This window comes from Orcinus orca, chromosome 8, assembly GCF_937001465.1.
Source record: "Orcinus orca chromosome 8, mOrcOrc1.1, whole genome shotgun sequence".
In the NCBI taxonomy this organism is placed as follows: Eukaryota; Metazoa; Chordata; class Mammalia; order Artiodactyla; family Delphinidae; genus Orcinus; species Orcinus orca.
This window is the reverse complement of record NC_064566.1, coordinates 63,040,116-63,057,103: the sequence shown is the minus strand read 5'-3', so window position 1 is coordinate 63,057,103 and position 16,988 is coordinate 63,040,116.

The window sequence follows — 16,988 nt, the reverse complement described above, 5'->3', positions numbered from 1 at the left end:
GCCCTTACTAAACGGGAAAGGCGGGCCAGTTCCCGTATAAAACTACAAGTCCCAGGAGGGCCTGCGCCGGTTTCCGGGAAGGGAACGCGGAGGATTTGCCTGTTGGGATTGGTAGTCCGTATCCCAAATTTACGAATCCAGAGCCGGGGGGAAAAGTTTCTCACGTTTGTCTAACATTTTAGAGATTACAGTGCGCTTTTACAGTCATTTCGCTAGATCCTTACAAAAACGCTAAGAGGTAGGTATTATTATCTGCATTTTGTAGGCGAGAAAATTGCCCAGCCCCAAATCTTTACACAGCACTCAGGGATGGGGCTTGAATCCAAATCCTGATTCAAATCCAGGGTTCTTTCTGCTACACAGTAGCTGAAAAGTACTGATTTTTTAATCAGCTGTTTTGTACTTAATGACAACTTTATTGTAGTTCTTTCCAGCCTCACACCTCCATTTATTTGCCGAAAACAAACAACACTAAGCAAGTTATATAATATCTTCGTGCTTTAATTGCGCCATTTGTAAAATAAGAATAATAATTGTGCCTGTCCCCTAGGGTTGCTGTGAGGCTCAGATGAATTTATAAACAACCACTTAGAACCTGGCAGTACTTAACTAATGGCTGTTTAATTGTAAAATGTCTTTTTTTCCTCTATGCATTTGCAGAAAAGAAGAACTGGCATCAAGTACTGACTGCCAACAGTACTCATTCTCCCTTTCACAGCTTCAGTTCCCTTTCCTCTTGATAGGAAGGTAAGATATCTCCTCCCTGAAGGTCTCTGCCCAACTTGAAATATCTGAGCTTAGTCCACCAGCCACCAGCAAGTCTGTCCTCCTAACCCCAGGTTACATGTGGAAGATCAGAATGTTGGAACAGTCCTCTGGTCTCCACTCTGGCTCCATACCTTGGACCACCTATCTTGTCTCAGATACTCCTTTGAGAAAGCCAAAGATGAATAGATAGAAGAGGATCTTCCTACCAATGTCTCCAACTTTCTACCTAAGAAGTCCCAGAATCTTCAAAATAAAAAGGCCACTCATTATGAGACCATTTCATGAGGGGCAGACAAACTGCCTGGATTCAGAGCCCATCTCCGTCATTTATTAGCTGTATAATATTAGGCCAGTTACCCTAACACTACCATGCCTCCTTTTCCCCTCTGTAAAACAGGATAATAATAAGGTTGTAATGAAGGTTATTACATGTAAAGTACTAAGTAGTAGCCAGAATATAGCTTAATAAACTGTTAGCATTTAGCATTATTACTTTTCCTGACTAACTTTTCATGTCTTCATACCCACCTTACTATGAAATAGTAAATAAATATATTGGTCTCTGCCTCATGTACCTGACACAGGGCTCCTGAAACCCCTGTACATTCCCAAGTGATAAGAGCACTAAGAGCATCTTTTGTTCTAATGAGGGGACGCTGGTGGGCTTCTGGGTGGCTCCTAGATGGGGGCTGGTCACCAGAAAGATGAAGCCTGATTAGAAGCTTGGGATTTTCAGCCCCTCCCCACATTCTATAGAGAGGGGAGAGGGGCTAGAGATGGAGTTAATTGATCACGACTACATGAGGAAGCATCCATAAAATCCCAAGAGTATGAGGTCTGGAGAGCTTCCAGCTTGATGAACACATCCACATACCAAATGGGTGATGCACCCCAACTCCACCAGGAGAGAAGCTCCTGCACTCCCAGACCTTGCCTATGTATCTGTTCATCTGATTGTTCATCTGTATCCTTTATCATATCCTTTAATAAATTGGTAAACATGTTTCCCTGAGTTCTGTGAGTTGTTCTAGCCAATAATCAAATCTAAGGGGGGGAGGTCATGGGAACCTCCAATTATAGCTGTGTTGGACAGAAGTTGTAGGTAACCTGGGCACTTAACTACTTGCAGTTGGCATCTGAAGTAGCGGCAGTCTTGTGGGACTGAGCCCTTAACCTGTGGGATCTGATGCTATCTCCAGGTGCTGTCTCCAGGTTGACAGTGTCAGGATTGAGTTCAATTGTAGGACACCAAGCTGGTGTCACAGAATTGCTCAGTGTAGGGAAAACCCACACACATCTGGTTTTAGAAGTATTGTGAGTACAGTAGTAGTGTGAGAGTAAAGGAGAAACATGGGAAGAAGACAGGGATTTTTCCTTTACATCCTGTAACTAGGTATTCTATGTATTTGTATTCTCTGAGCAACTTGTATTTTTCCACCTTTCTGTGCTTATGCAACTTGTTTTATCTGCCTGTAATATTCACCTGGAAATTTTTTACATCCTCCCAACTGGCTCAAATATTTTCTTCAGGTTGGACAGAGAATTGGAGGCAGTGAGTTTAGTATCCTTTCTCCAGACTATGAAAGCCAGACTTCTATTCACCAAACTATATTATTTTTAAATACAAAAGTTCTTTGTAACTAAAGAGAGCAGAAATAGATACAATGTATGGAAGTGAAGAAAAGCGTTTCAGAGGAAAATATGTCTCCAGTAATCAGAGCTCTCTGAAATAAGAATAGGTAGATATAGAATAGTGAATTCTCCCATTCACATTGATATTTTAACCAAAGCTGAAATCCACTTATATTGTTAAGGAGATTCATGGAAAACTTGGGAAAATTTACCTAGGACCTCAAAGGTACCTACCAGCTCTCAGACTACATTTGCTTCTGTGGAGAAAGAACAAATCATAGTTCAGTTTTGGCCAGGGAATCACGAACTGAATACTGGTTTTAACTCTTCCATTAACTAGCCTAGGGATGAAGTAATTTATTTTATCCTTTCAGGCATTAGGTTTTCACACTTCTAGAATGAGGGCATTGAATTCTGATTTCAAGAGCAAAAATATTTTTTCTCTTTACCTAAGGAAAGTTTCCTCTCCAAAACAAGGAGAACAAGAAATAAAAGCACAGGGACATCCCTCGTGGTGCAGTGGTTAAGAATCCACCTGCCAATGCAGGGGACACAGTTCTTATCCCTGGTCCAGGAAGATCCCACATGCCTCAGAGTAACTAAGCCCGTGAGCCAAAACGACTGAGCCTGCAGTCTAGAGCCTGCGCGCCACAACTACTGAAGCCCGCGCACCCAGAGCCCATGTTCAGCAACAAGAGAAGCCACTGCAATGAGAAGCCTGTGCACTGTGACAAAGAGTAGCCCCCCACTCTCCGAAACCAGAGAAAAGCCCACGTACAGCCAATAAATAAATAAATAAATAAATAAATAAATAAATAAATAAATAAACCAGAGAAAAGACCCAACACAGCCAATAAATAAATAAATAAATAAATAAATAAATAAATAAATAAATAATTTTTTAAAAGGTGAGACAAATACAATTAAAAAGATACCAAAACCAGACAAAGATACTATAAAAAAAGAAAATTACAGACCAATATCACTCATGAATACACATGCAAAAATCCTCAACAAAATACTAGCAAACAGAATCCAACAACACATTAAAAGGATCATACCCTATGATCAAGTGGGATGTATCCCAGGGATGCAAGGATTCTTCAATATACGCAAATCAATCAATGTGATACACCATATTAACAAATTGAAGAATAAAAACCATATGAGCATCTCAATAGATGCAGAAAAAGTTTTTGACAAAATTCAACACCATTTATGATAAAAACTCTCCAGAAAGTGGGCATAGAGGGAAACTACCTCAACATAATAAAGGCCATGTATGACAAACGCACAGCAAACATCATTCTCAATAGTGAAAAACTGAAAGCATTTCCTCTAAGATCAGGAACAAGACAAGGATGTCCACTCTCACCACTATTATTCAACATAGTTTTGGAAGTCCTAGCCATGGCAATCAGAGAAGAAAAAGAAATAAAAGGAATACAAATTGGAAAAGAAGAAGTAAAACTGGCACTGTTTGCAGATGACATGATACTATATATAGAGAATCCTAAAGATGCCACCAGAAAACTACTAGAGCTAATCAATGAATTTGGTAAAGTTGCAGGATACAAAATGCACAGGAATCTCTTGCATTCCTATACACTAATGATGAAAAATATGAAAGAGAAATTAAGGAAACACTCCCATTTACCATTGCAACAAAAAGAATAAAATACCTAGGAATAAATCTACCTAGGGAGACAAAAGACCTGTATGCAGAAAACTATAAGACACTGATGAAAGAAGTTAAAGATGATACCAACAGATGGAGAGAGATACCATGTTCTTGGATTGGAAGAATAAATATTGTGAAAATGACTATACTACCCAAAGCAATCTACAGATTCAATGCAATCCCTGTCAAATTACCAATGGCATTTTTTACAGAATAGAACAAAAAAATCTTACAATTTGTATGGAGACACAAAAGACCCCAAATAACCAAAGCAGTCTTGAGGGAGAAAAACAGAGCTGGAGGAATCAGATTCCCTGACTTCAGACTATACTACAAAGCCACAGTAATCAAGACAATAAGGTACTGGCACAAAAACAGAAACATAGATCAATGGAACAAGATAGAAAGCCCAGAGATAAACCCACGCACCTATGGTCAACTAATCTATGACAAAGGAGGCAAGGATATACAATGGAGAAAAGACAGTCTCTTCAAAAGTGGTGCTGGGAAAAATGGACAGCTACATGTAAAAGAATGAAATTAGAACACTCCCTAACATCACACACAAAAATAAACTCAAAATCGATTAGGGACCTAAATGTAAGACCAGACACTACAAAACTTTTAGAGGAAAACATAGGAAGAACATTCTTTTACATAAATCACAGCAAGATCTTTTTTGATCCACCTCCTAGAGTAATGGAAATAAAAACAACAATAAACAAATGGGACCTAATGAAACTTAAAAGCTTTTGCACAGCAAAGGAAACCATAAACAAGATGAAAAGACAGCCCTCAGAACGGAAGAGGATATTTGCAAACAAATCAACAAAGAATTAATCTCCAAAATATAAAAACAGCTCATGCAGCTCAATATTAAAAAAACAAACAACCCAATCCAAAAATGGGCAGAAGACCTAAATAGACATTTCTCCAAAGAAGACATACAGGGGCTTCAGTGGCGCAGTGGTTGAGAGTCCGCCTGCTGATGCAGGGGACACGGGTTCGTGCCCCTGTCCGGGAAGATCCCACATGCCGTGGAGTGGCTGGGCCTGTGAGCCATGGCCGCTTAGCCTGCACATCTGGAGCCTGTGCTCCACAACGGGAGAGGCCACAACAGTGAGAGGCCCACGTACCACTTAAAAAAAAAAAAAAAAAAAAAAAAAGACATACGGATGGCCAAGAAGTACATGAAAGACTGCTCAACATCACTAATTATTAGAGAAATGCAAATCAAAACTACAATGAGGTATCACCTCACACCAGTTAGAATGGGCATCATCAGAAAAACAACAAATGCTGGAGAGGGTGTGAAGAAAAGGGAACCCTCTTGCACTGTTGGTGGGAATTTAAATTGATACAGTCACTATGGAGAACAGTGTGGAGGTTCCTTAAAAAACTAAAAATAGAATTACCGTATGATCCAGCAATCCCACTACTGGGCATATACCCAGAGAAAACCATAATTCAAAAAGACACATGCACCCCAATGTTCATTGCAGCACTATTTACCATAGCCAGGTCATGGAAGCAACCTAAATGCCCATCGACAGACGAATGGATAAGGAAGATGTGGTACATATATACAATGGAATATTATTCAGCCATAAAAAGGAACGAAATTGGGTCATTTGTTGAGACGTGGATGGATCTAGAGACTGTCATACAGAGTGAAGTAAGTCAGAAAGAGAAAAACAAATATCATATATTAACGCATATATGTGGAACCTAGAAAAATGGTACAGATGAACTGGTTTGCAGGGCGGAAATTGAGACACAGATGTAGAGGACAAACATATGGACACCAAGGGGGGAAAGCCGTTGTGGGGGGGAGTGGGGGTGTGATGAATCGGGCAATTGGGGTTGACATGTATACACTGATGTGTATAAAATGATAACTAACAAGAACCTGCTGTATAAAATTAAATTTTAAAAAATTTAAAAATACGATTAAGAAAAAGAAGAAAGAAATAAGAGCACAAACTATCTTCTTTGACCTAAGTGATATCTATAACTCCAAATCAGAAAGATACCAGTGGAAAGTGGATAGAAGAAAGACAAGTGACTTAGCAGAGCAGAGGAAGGTCAAACTCAAGTACCTATAGAGAAAGATAATAAGTACCAGAGAAGTTCAGGAATTGGAGACACCAGGAGCCACAGAAGGCAGGGGTAAGGCAGTAGACTGAAACATGTAGATTGCTTAAAACTGATGTAAGATTTTGTGTCTGACTCTCATCAACACCTCAGCCATTGGTATGAAATCTCTGGAAAAAAAGTGAATCAGAGAGGCCCCAGGCACTAGGAAACCAGATACTGAAAAAAAAATGGTCGTGGGGCAAGGCCACCATGTACAGATTAGGTCCTGAATAAGAGTGCCCAGGTGAGAGAGGAGCATTTTGCTCACCTACTCAAACACACTAACATAGTACTGTGCCATCCAAAGTGGGGGTGGCTTTTCTAAAACATCCACTTGGAGGATGGGGGTGCCTTTTTCTATATCATCCATGCAGAGAGGGATATCTCTTATTAAGTCATCCATAAGGGATGAGGGTCACTTTTTAAAAACTCATGTAATAATACAAAACCCTTTCATGATTTAAAAAAAATTCAATTAACCAAGAATAGAAGGGAACTTCCTCAACCTGATAAAGAGCATCTATAAAAATCCCACAGCTAACATCATACTTAATGGTGAAAGTTGTATGCTTTCCTCCTAAGATCAGTAACAAAACAAAGACGTCTTCTCCAGGCACTTCTATTCAACATTGTACTGGAGGTTCCAGCCAAAGTAATGAGGCAAGAAAAAGAAAAGGCATCCAGATTGGAAATTAAGAAATAAAACTATCTCTATTTGTGACATGAGCTTGCATATAGAAAATCCTAGGGAATCCACTAAAAACTATTAGAAGTAATAAACAATTCAGCAAGGTTGTAAGATACCAGATCAATATACAAAATTCAGTTGTATTTCTAAACACTTAGAATGAACAATCCAAAAATAAAAATATGAAGACAATTCCATTAATAATAGCACCAAAAAATAAATACTTAGGAATAAATTTAAGAAGGAAAGCATAAAACTCATACTCTGGAAACTATAAAAAAAAGAAATTAAAGATCTGAGTAAATGGAAAAACATCCCATGTTCATGGGTCTGCAGACTTAACATTGTTAAGATGGCAGTATTCCCTAAATTGGTCTATCAATTCAATGCACTATCAGAATCTCAGCTGACTTTTTGTAGAAATTGACAACTTGATTCTAAAATGTATAAGAAGGGAGACCCAGAATAGCCAAAACAATCTTGGGAAAAAAAAGAAAAGAACAAACTAAGATGATTAACACTTCTCAATTTCAAAAGTTATTGCAAAGCAATGATAATGAAGACAGTGTAGTATTGAGACAGAAATAAATATGTAAATCAATGGAATAGAATTGAGAGTCCAGAAATAAATTATATCATCTACGGTCCACTGATTTTTCAACACGGGTGCCAAGACCATTCAATGGGGGAAAGAAGAGTCTTTTCAACAAAGATTCCGAGACAACTGGATAGCCACGTGCAAAAGAAAAGCCTCATGCCATATATAAAAATTAATTCAAAATTGATCAAAGGTCTAAATGTAAAAACTAAAACTATAAAACTCTTTGAAGAAAACATAGGGATAAATCTTCATGACTTTGGATTTGGCAAAGGATTCTTAGATATGACACCAAAAACATAAGCAAAAAAGAGAAAAAAATAGATCATCTGAACTTCATAAAAATTAAAAACTCTAGTGCTTCCAAGGAAACCGTCAAAAAAGCGAAGAGACAACCACAGAATGGGAGAAAATATCTGCAAACCATAGATCTGATAAGGGACTTGCATCCAGAACAACAGAAACTAACACAGCATTGTGAAGCAATTATACTCCAATAAAGATTATAAAAAAATAAATAAAATAAACATAAAGCCACCATATGACCCTGTGATTCTACTCCTAGGTATATACTCAAGAGAAATGAAAACAGATGTTCACACAAAAACTTGTATATGAATGATTATAGCAACATTATTCATAATACCGAAAGGTGGAGACAAATGTCCATCAATGGATGAATGGATAAACAAAATGTGGTATATCGTACAATGGAAAATTATTCATATGTTATTATATATGATTCCACCCATATGAAATATTTAGAATAGAGAAATCTATAGAGACGGAAAGTAGATTAGTGATTGCTTAGGGCTGGGGTAGGTGAGGATGTGGAGATGGGGGTGATAGATAGCTAAAGAGTATGGGTTTTTTTTAACCATCTTAACTATTTTTTAAGTGTACAGTACAGTAGTATTAACTATATCACCTTGTTGTGCAGCAGATCTCTAGGATTTTCTCATCTTGTAAAACTGAAACTCTATGCCTGTTGAACAATTGCCCTATTCCCCCTCCCCTAGACCTTTTGAGGTGATGAAAATGATCTGAAATTGACACTAGTGATGTTTGCACATATCTGTGAATATACTAAAAACCATTGAATTATACATCTTGAATGAATTGTATGGTATGTGAATTATATTTCAAGAAAACTATTTTTAAAATCAGTACCATTTGGCCTCTCACCTTCTGAGATGGCCCACACTCTGTCTGTGGAGTATGTATCTCCCTGAATAAACCTTCTTTCACTTTAAAAGAAATTAATTAATCAATTAAAATCAGTATCATTTACAATAGTATCAAAAAAAAAAAAAAACTCATGCAAAAGTACCTATGAGCAAGTGGGTAGTGCTGGAGTGGGAACAGGGGGATTACATGAAAGTCTTCCGCCTCCTCCACAACAATGACAACAAGGCTCATATTTGCCAGGTAGGAGACTGAAGCATCCTTCTCAGGAAAAAGTGAACACCCCAGAGGTACAGATATCTTGAAATCTCCAGTGACAAAACTGACAGGCTGCCTAATAATAGTGAAACATGCTATTCACAAGTAACAGCCTCCTCACAGTTTTTGCTTTTTTTTTGGCCGTGCTGTGCAGCTTATGGGATCTTAGATCCCCGCGCAGGGATCGAACCCACGTCCCCTGCAATGGGGGTGCAGAGTCCTAACCACTGGACCATCATGGAATTCCCCACATTTTTTTCTTGTAAATGGAACATGCTACTAAGGATCAACACACATTTGAGGAAAGTCACTATCATGAAAGAGAAAGACCAAGGCAAATAAATAGTCGGGGCAGCAGGGGCAGGGGAATGAATTCAGCAGAAACAAAACAGTACAAGGAGCAAAAAAAATAAAACGCTGTAGGTATTATCCAGAGAGAGAAATAGAGTGTGTCATTGAAACAAAAATTGAATGCTATAAAAGGAAAATCAGAGAACAAGAAAGAACCCATGGAACTTGAAAATATGAGGGCTGAAAAGACAGTTTTTAGAGTTTAGAAGTGTTGTAAGATAAGGTCAAGGAACTCTCCCAGAGAAGTGAGGGAAAGAAAGAAAGGGAAATGAAGAGAAAAAGGATAAAATTAGAAGATCAATACAAGAGGTTCAATATTTGACCTAGTGGGAATTCCTGAGAGAATAAAGAAAACACTGGACAATAAATTGTCAAATAAATACTATTTTCTTTAAAAAAAAAAAATCCCAGAACTGTAGAACATGAGTCTCCAGAAAGAAGAGGCTCACGGACTACCCAGCAATATGAATAAAAAACCCACACCAAGGCTCATCCTCATGCAATTTCAGAATATGGAACTAAATAGAGATTCCATGAAGCTAAAAGAAAAAATTATGTACAATGATTGCAGGCCAAAGTGAATTGACCTCTGTGTAGCAACACTGAACACTGAAAGACAAAGGAAAGGTGCCTTCAAAATTCTCAGTGTAAATTATTTCCTATATCGAATTCAATACCCAGCCAAAATTACAATCAAGTAAAGGGCAAACTAAAGATATTTTCAGACCTGCAAAGTCTAAGAAAAAAAAATTACCTTCCATATGTCCTTTCTCAGTAAGTTACTGGATGTGCTTCTTCCAAACAAGGGAATAAACCAATAAAGAGGCGACATGAGACAAGATTCAGAACACAAGAGATTCCACTAAGGAGAGTGATAGAATTTCAAAGGTAATGGCAAAAAGAAGTCCCAGGAAATAATGCAAAGAGCACCCAATTCAGGAATCCTCAAAAAAAATGAATAGATTATTTGACATGTATGACAACATGCAAAGTTATACAGAGAGGTGTTTCATGGAGCTGGTGGATGGATGAAGACTTAGCCTAAGTCAGATATTCAAACTAAAGCCGAAAAGGGGGCCATATTTAGGCCAGTGCCAATAAAATGACTTAGTACAGAACAATATTTACATGAATGTATTTGTTCCGTATGGCTGCTGTAACAAAATGCCACAAATTTGGTGGCTTAAAAGAGCACACATTCAGAAGTCTGAAATCAGTTTCATCTGGCTGCAAACAAGTTGCCATGAGGGCTGCACTTCTTCCAGATGCTCTAGGGGAGAATCTGTTTTCTTGCCTCTTCCAGATTCTAGAGCTGAGTTCTTGGCTTATTCCATCTTCAAAGTCAGCAGTGTACATCTTGCTTCAGTCCTCTCTTTGCCTTCTTCTCTGTCAGATATCACTCTCCTTCCCTTTTATAAGGATATCTGTAATTGCATTTAAAGTCTAACGAAATAATTAAAAATAATCTCCATATCTCAAGATCCTTAGCTTAATCATATTGGTAAAATCTCTTTTGCCATATGAAGTAACATTCACAGGTCCTGACTATTTGGGGAGGGCATTATTTAGCCTCCCAACACTATCTTAATAAAAACTCCAAATGTGGGTTAACTAGAAATTATTTAACTACATTAAGAAGGTGGAAGAACAATGGAAAAGAGTATGAAAAAGAATATACATATATATGTATGCATGTATGTATAACTTAATCACTTTGCTGTACAGCAGAAATTAACACAACATTGTAAATCAACTATACTTCAATAAAATAAATTTAAAAAGAGGAAGATGGGAAAAAAGGAAGAGGAAGTGTAGATAGCTAAAATCGTCTTCTAACCAATGCTGTCAGAAAATCATCAATAACAATCATACGGTACAAGAATTTCAGCTCAGAAAAAGACATATTGGTGATTTGAAACTTTCCAAATGACAGTTCTGTCCTGAAGGGAGATCTGAATGGCTTTCTCCTGTTACTCATCTTATCATCTGTGGTAGATTGCAGAAATAGCACAAACCCTTCCTCTCCCTGTGTCCACGACCTTGCAGTGTGACTTTCCAGACGGACTCTGTTTCTTTACCCTCGTGGCCTTCTTACTTGATTTGACCAAAAGAATGCAACAGAAGTGATGTTGTGCCATTTCCATGCCCAGGGCTCAAAAATATTTGCAAGTGGCTTCTCCAGTCCTTGGAACTTTGCCAATCTACCACAGGAACAAGCCAAGGATAGCTTGCTGGATAATGAGAGACACCTGGCCCCATTGCCTCAGCCAACAACCAGTCAAACCCCCGGAGCGGAGCTACCTGACTACCAGACACATGAATGAACCCAGTCAAGACCAGAAGAACCACTCAGCTGAGCTCAGCCCAAATAGAATCATGAGATAAATAAATCTGAGATGTTTTGTTATGCAGCAAAAGCTAACTTCTGTGTAGTTCTTTCACTGTCTGTGATTACATTTTATTAATTTTCCTTCCCTGTAACAAATACCGGTAGTTATCTATTTAATATCCATTTCCCCCCTTCTTGTTAACCCCAATTTTGTTCAGGAAGGCACCCCTCCTCCATGAGACTCAGGAGCCCCAGAAGAAGACCCTGCTTAATCTAATCAACAAATTTCCATTCCCTTGGTAGTGATTGGTTTAGGATCAGTCCCATAACCCAATTCTGGTCAGTGGCACTTGGGAGGAAGTCTGCTGGGGGCTTCTGAGAAAGGTTTCTTGGTCTTAAGAAAGTCACACGAAAAGATGGTCACTTTCTCCCTCTACATTGATGTATCTGAAAGTGACACCTAGAGTTGTAGCAATCATCTTGAAACAACCTGAGAACAACCTAAGAAAAAAAGCACACTCAGGAAGAGCAAAGAGATGAAAATAACTTGAGTCTTTATTAATGTCTTATGCTGTTAAACCAACCAGCACTGAAGCCAATGTCCTACCTCTGTACTTACGGTCATGCAAAATAATATATTTTTTTCTATTGCTTAAGCCAATTTTAATTGACTTTGTTGTTACTTATGGCTGATGTTATAATTAACACAACTCTTAGCATCTACCCGCTAGTAAGCATTTCATATTTACTGAATGAATGAAAGTATATCAATGATCATTAAATACATCTGCGGTTGACACTTGACTAGATAGTATAAACATCTAATTAGGGAGCCTGACTCTTCTTGATTGTGAGCCCTTCAAGAACGGGACTCTGTTTGCTCCCAAGTACCCGGCATACAGTAGATCCTCTCTACACGTTTGTTGAATAAATGTTCTATGATACTGAATTCTGCCAACTTTCCAGCAGGGGGTGCACACAACTAGGTGTTCTGGGCGCTAGGCACTCTCCTTTATCGGCTCATCAGTCTCTCCTCTGCCACCTTCCCCTCCACCTTCCCCACAAGGAGCTAAAGACCACAGCAATGCCTATGGGGAAGCCCAGGAGAAGGGGCTTTTCCACATTCAGAACCTCTGTGTCTGTCCTGTCCCAGCTTCCAGCACCTGTTAGAGAAAGCTGAGAACATGTTCTATAAACAGAGAAAGTTCTCTTTAGGTCAGGGTCAAGCAAATGTTTTCTGTAAAAGGCCAGATAGTACATGTTTTGGGCTTCCTAAACCGTAAGGTCTCTGTGCTGACATGGCTTTATAACACCAAGAATTGTGGAACCAACCAGCCTGGAAGACTGCCCTACTTCTGTACTTCTGGTTATGCAAGATAATATATTCCTTTATTGTTTAAGCCAGTTTTAGCTGGCTTCATTGTTAATTATAGCTGAAGATATAATTAACCACCCACAACTAGAATAAAAATTCCAAGAGGGCAGGAAACTTAATAAGTACATACATAAAAGAATAAGTAAAATAAGTAAAAGGAATGGCTGTGGCTCTGTCCTAAAAACTTTATTAACAAGAACAGACCGGGACTTCCCTGGTAGTCCAGTGGTTAAGAATCCACCTTCCAATACAGGGGACATGGGTTCAATCCCTGGTCAGGAAACTAAGATCCCACATGCTGTTGGGCAACTAAGCCCACGTGCCACAGTTACTGAGCCCATGTGCTCTAGAGCCCATGAGCCACAACTAGAGAGCCCGTGTGTCACAACTACTGAGCCCGTGTGCCGCAGCTAGAGAGCCCACACACCACAACCACTGACCCCGTGCACTGCAACTACTGAGCCCATGTGCTCTGGAGCCCGTGCGCCACAACTAGAGAGAAGCCCGCGCACTGCAACAAAGAGCCCGCGTGCTGCAACGAAAGATCCTGCAGTGAAGATCCCACGTGCCACAACTAAGACCCAACGCAGCCAAAAAAAAAAAAAAACCACAAGAACAGACAGCTGGCCAGATTTGGCTGAGCCCTGCTTTAGGTAAACAGGCACTGCCTAAGGCAGTGGTTTTCAAACTTTGTCAGAATCACCTGTAGGGTATGTTAAAACACTTATGGCTGGGCCTCACCTGAGTTTTTCAGTAAGTCTGGAGTAGGGCTGAGAATTTTAATTTCTAAGAAGTTAGGGTTGCCAAATAAAATACACGATGCCCTGTATATCTTAAATGTGAATTTCAGTTAAATGGTGAATAATTTTTAGTTTTAAGTATGTCCCAAGTATTGCATTATTATCTGAAATTCAAATTTAATTTGGTATCCTGTACTTTAAGTCTGACAGCCCTTAGGCAAGTTGCCAAGAGATGCTGATGCTGCTGGTCCAGGAACCACTCTGAGAAACACTGACCTGTATAATCTCTTACATACTGGAGCTCTGCTAGTTCAGAGGTCTTAAGCTGGAAAGAATACCCACCAGCTCAACTCAAGAATCTGAACACTCAGTCTGTACATGTGAACATGTTCCTCCTTCATTCACAAAAGGGTTTTTTGTCAAAACTAGATACTTTAAATATGCACTATTTTTTTTAACAATTATCCATTTATTGTGCACTTTCTATGTGTGAGCTTGTTTCTAGGCTCTAGAGATAAAACAAGAAATAAGGATGATCAGGCCCCTTGCTCTCAGAGCTTATGTTTAGTGGCTGTCTGGGGGTAGGTATGACTGGTCATCCCTCTGAGAAGTTACTGGCCTGCACATTGTCAGGTATTTACTTAAGACACATAAACTATTTCGACTATCACCATGGCTATAAACAGGGACCCTGCAGTTAGAAATTAGTTCACATCTCAGCCCTGCCACTTACTACACTGGGCAAGGTATTTAACAGCTTTAGTCCTCAGATTCCTCCTCTGTAAAATTGGGACAATAATTTATACTTCATGAGGTTGTTGAATGGTAAATAAAATCACTCATATAAGGAACTTAGCATAGTTCCTTGGTAGGGAATAAAATGGTTAGTACTCAACGAATAGTATAGCTACTACTATTGAAAATTCAGTTGTCTTCAAAGTATGGTCCTTGGGCCAGTGTCATCAACAGACCCATGAACTTGTTAAAAATGCAGATTCTCTGTACCCCACCCCAAACCTACTGAATCAGATACTCTGGGATGGGGCACAGCGAGGCGGGATTTAACAAACCTTCCAGATGATTCTGATGCATGTTAGAATTTGGAAAACACTACTAAAGAAAATATTGTAAGAAACCAGGAACTGTATGTGCTAGGGGTTAAGAATATCAAGGCCAATAAGGCACAAATCTTCCCTTTTCCCAGGACAGCTTTACGTAAGGCTTAGTGGTGTTCATCTCTCTATTCACAGTGTGTGTTTGTAGTCCATATGCCCGAAACCCATCAGAAATTCATTTAAGCAAAGATTTCTTAGCTCATTTTTCATTCACTCAACATCCCACTGAGTGCCTACTGTGAGCCAGTGTGTTGAGATTGAGATTAAAAACAGAAGGAAACACTTCTGTGTTTCAATAGCTCTTACTCTGGCACTGATTTCATAACAGGAAAACACAACAGTGCACGCATTTCAGTGGGATACTAAAATGAGTTTCTACCAGAGATATTATGAAGGGAAGTGGAAGAAAGGCAGTAACTGGGAAACGTAGAAACTCTTCCAGAGGACATTTAACTGAGCCCCTACAATGTGAATACAGAAAACAGCTTAGCTACCTGGAAAGCGTCTGCCAAAGCCTGGCAAGGCCACCAGAAGAAAAGAGAAAGGGCATTGGCTAAGTGAGGGGCCCTGGCCAGGAAGAAAAGACTCCAGTCTATGTGGGGTCTTGAACAGTCCCTGTCAAGTCCCAGTCTGTTCACAGCTGTCTCTCTTGGATGTCCTGATCTTGGTTGTGGCCCAGAAGACTACAGAGAAAGGCCGTAGAAAGAGGGGAGGCCTGGCAGGAAGCTGAATCAGGCCCCAATATGAGAACTGGGACAGAAACAATGCTAAATCCCAGACACAGAGGTGACCCAACAGACAGAAGAACTATTAAGAATTCTCCACCACTCCCACGAGTAGCCTTGAACATGAGTTTGAGAGGTACTAGTTAGCCACAGAGAGGAAGTTTCAAATGACTGTGGAAAGTTGTATGGGGCTGGGTTAAGATAAGCATAATCTGTGCAGCAGAATCATCTGGGTGAGTTTTTTAAAAAATACTGAATTCAAATATCTCAGGTTGGGGCCCAGAGATCAGTCATATGCTAATGATTCTGGTGCACTCACTCTCTCCACTGACCAGCATCTGGGAACCATTGCACGGCACAGGTTTATACAGGGACCTAATTAATGCAATGCTTTGCACACCTGGCCAATTAAGTTTATAAATGAGTGATTGTCTCCTGTCTACTAGGAGCTCACATTTTAAGGCAAAGGTAATAAATTATTTTAGAAGGCCCTTCACAAAGGGTTTTGACTTCCAAGAGTTACAAACCCTGTTGCAGCCAGCTATTTTCAGGGATTTGAGGGAAACAATACAGCAACATAGGTAGCTACTCAGAACTGGGATTATTAAACCCTTGATTTGCAATCAGTCTTTCAGAATGATAAACATTTTTTATACAAAATTTTAGTGGTTTAAAAAGTAATTTTGCATCAAAATAATCAAATAATGGCCAATAGAGTGCTATACATTACTCACAATGATTTTGACAACCCATGATTAAATGGTTTTAGAATTAAACACAAATACACACTCACTCATTACACAAAACATAACAGAAATCACCTGTTTTACATTTCACATCAGCCTGGAGTAACTGAAGCAAGGAAGGTGAAATGAGTCTGCTTTTATTCATCTGAAGTCTTGCTCTGCATCAGAAAATAACCACAAAACACCAAGAATCTCTTTAGAAATCCACCAGTTCAATTCCAAAATGACAGTCATTTTCTACAAATCACAACAGGTTAACCACTGCGCCACTAGGGAAGTCCCTTTAATTCTGTTTTTGCCACTGTGCACAAAGCACCCTACGTTTGGGACAAAAATCACCAACTACTTTTTTTAAAATAAATTTTTATTGATTGATTGATGGCTGCATTGGGTCTTTGTTGCTGCGCGTGGGCTTCCTCTAGTTGTGGCGAGCGGGGGCTACTCCTCTTTGTTGTTGTGCGTGGGCTTCTCATTGTGGTGGCTTCTCTTGTTGCAGATCACGGGCTCTAGGCGCACGGGCTTCAGTAGTTGTGACACGCAGGCTCGGTAGTTGTGGCTCAGAGGCTCTAGAGTTCAGGCTCAGTAGTTGTGGTGCACGGGCTTAGTTGATCCACGGCATGTGGGATCTTCCCGGCCCAGGGCTCAAACCCACGTCCCCTGC